The sequence below is a fragment of the Alosa pseudoharengus genome, unplaced genomic scaffold (assembly GCF_046254945.1).
Source record: "Alosa pseudoharengus isolate Yale_2024_CS ecotype anadromous, Long Island Sound unplaced genomic scaffold, YU_APseudo_1.1 YU_APseudo_1.1_scf_13, whole genome shotgun sequence".
Taxonomy (NCBI): domain Eukaryota; kingdom Metazoa; phylum Chordata; class Actinopteri; order Clupeiformes; family Clupeidae; genus Alosa; species Alosa pseudoharengus.
Genome location: NW_027468598.1, coordinates 28,059,556 through 28,062,055, shown reverse-complemented (window position 1 = coordinate 28,062,055; position 2,500 = coordinate 28,059,556). Strand labels below are relative to the sequence as shown.

Here is a 2,500-nt window from a genome sequence, read left to right as displayed (position 1 = left end):
TAATTATAATAAGTGCATATTAGAACGGAAGGGCTCTGGCTAAAAAGAGGGCAGTGAGTTCTAAGTCATTATTTTTTAGCTTGTTGTAAGTCCTGCCAGGACAGCAGACAGCAGATTTAACAGGTAAAGCAGATGTAGTGTGTGTGCAGATCCTGAGAGAGAGAGAGAGAGAGAGAGAGAGAGAGCGAGAGAGAGAGAGAGCTGCATTAGCTACACTAGGCGGATTTTCATTAACCCAGAAAATGTGCCAATCTAAAATGCGCAAAATGATAAACAAGTACTGGCTGTATATTGCGTATGAACAAAAGAGTTTATGCGCTTGCAGGAGGTGCTTTGTCAGATGCTGATATAGCACTATAGCACTATTCCACAAAAGTGGAATAGAAACTTTATAAATAGACATTTTGGTGAGTTACGTGACACTATACATACATGTTAAGTGTGGTCTGATGAGGTGACAGAAATATTTTTAAAATTGGTTTGAGGTGAAGACATTGGTGCAAGTCTACACCAAGTGATACAATTCAAACATTCATGATAATAATTGTGGACAATGCCCACCCAGAATAGTGATGCTTTGTTGCTGCCAAAAGGGTTTAAGTTTTTTTCCTCCCCTCCGATTCTGTCAACTTCAATTCATAATTACCACAGCATATGCAATTTGGTGGATGCAATTGAAGTTAAACAATGGCTATCGTGAGAATATAAAAGCCCTATTTAATCGCATGGTAGCCCTCAATGGAAACACTGACCATTCACAATTGTGTTCTTTCAACTTGTTGAAAATATCAGTTAAGTTGCAGCGTAAAGCTGTTGTGCAAACCAAGCTACGAAACCAGGCTACGGTTCAGGTCTTAGCCACAAAGGCATGAAGACACGGGTTGTGTGTGTGTGTGTGTGTGTGTGTGTGTGTGTGTGTGTGTGTGTGTGTGTGTGTGTGTGTGTGTGTGTGTGTGTGTGTGTGTGTGTGTGTGTACGCTCCTGACACCCCAGACACTATTTATCGGAAAACTACACAGATGCTCTCTCTATTTGTATGACCTGTCCTTGTGTTTTGTTGTGTGTGTGTTTGTATTTGTATGTGTGTGTGTGGTTGCATGTTTGTGTGTGTGTGTGTGTGTGTGTGTGTTTGGTGTGGTGTGGTGTTTGGGAACATTCTTGGGTTCTGTGTGTGTGAGTGTAGCCATTTGTTTGTGTATGAGAAAGAGAGAGGGAAAATGTGTGTGTGTGTATGTGTGTGTTTAGATGTATGTGTGTGCTTGTTCTTGTGTTGTGTTGTGTGTGTGTGTGAGCCCAATGCCATGGTAGCTGGCTGTTCCGGCCTGGCTCCACTGTCTCTGCCTAATCCAGCCAAACCCGTCGGCTTCCTTGTGGCTTGACCCAGTTTGGTGGCGGGCCGAACTGGACCGAGTTCTGTGGCGCTGTGTGGTCCTCCACACCCTCCCACCCGCCCTCTGGGGTTCTGATCCGTTTCTGCCCCGGGCCAGAAGTGGCCCAGATCCTCCTGATGAAGAGACGGGCCAGAGTGCGTGTTGCCTTGCAGCGCGGGCGTGTTGTGAATGTTGTGTGTTCTGCTGGCATGTCCGTGTGGCGTTTCCCTCGGTGGGACAGAACATCTGGAGCAGCGCAGTGGAAGTGGAGTCTGACGCCACGTCCAGTGAGGTCGCCCAGTGCAGTTGAGTGTGTGTGGGAGAGTATGTGTGTGTGTGTGTGTGTGTGTGTGTGTGTGTGTGTGTGTGTGTGTGTGTGTGTGTGTGTTTTGGCCTCCAGTGTGATCACACAAGCTGAGTGTGTGTGAGAGTGTGTGAGTGTGTGTGTGTGTGTTTTGGCCTCCAGTGTGGTTACTCCAGCTGAGTGTGTGTGTGTGTGTGTGTGTGTGTGTGTGTGTGTTTGTGTGTGACTTGGCCTCCACTGATGCCACTCTATCCAGCTGAGTGCGTCAGGGCCAGGAACACCCGTCCATATCCACTTCCTGTCTCCCTCTGTGGAGCAGAGCTGCAGAGGCAGCTTGTGGAAGAGTGTAGGAGTGTGTGTGTGTGTGTGTGTGTGTGTGTGTGTGTGTGTGTGTGTGTGTGTGTGTGAGCAGAGAGGCGGAGGTGGCCTGAGGGACGCTATGTGGACCTACAGTATTTCCCAGGTCAGAGCTGGTCGTCAGCTAGATCATGTTTCAAGTTTTAAGTTTATTGCTGTGTACTCATAAATAATCAGTTATTAGTAATGACATTTTTTATGCTCAAGAGCCAGCTCAACTTAAATCGAATAAAAATAATTGAGTAGTCATGTTTCTCACTGTGGAGAGGTGCTGCAGATGAGATCTGTGGGGATCTCTGGGTGACACTCTACGGCAGGGGTCTCCAACCTTTTTGGGAATGAGGGCTACCTGAAGACCTGAAATCATATGGAGGGCTAGATAAAGCTAAAGGGTAAGAAAAAGCTTAGGAAAAAAAATCTACCTCAGTGAATTAATAATTCATGCATGAAAGGGTTAATATCAATATGG

The 2,500-nt window shown here is 46.2% G+C and overlaps 1 protein-coding gene across 3 annotated transcripts in view; it reads left to right on the top strand.

Moving 5' to 3' along the window:
* dock10 (dedicator of cytokinesis 10) overlaps positions 1 to 2,500 on the top strand; it is a 136,089-nt gene that overhangs the window by 67,022 nt on the left and 66,567 nt on the right. The gene's annotated exons all lie outside the window — the stretch shown is intronic.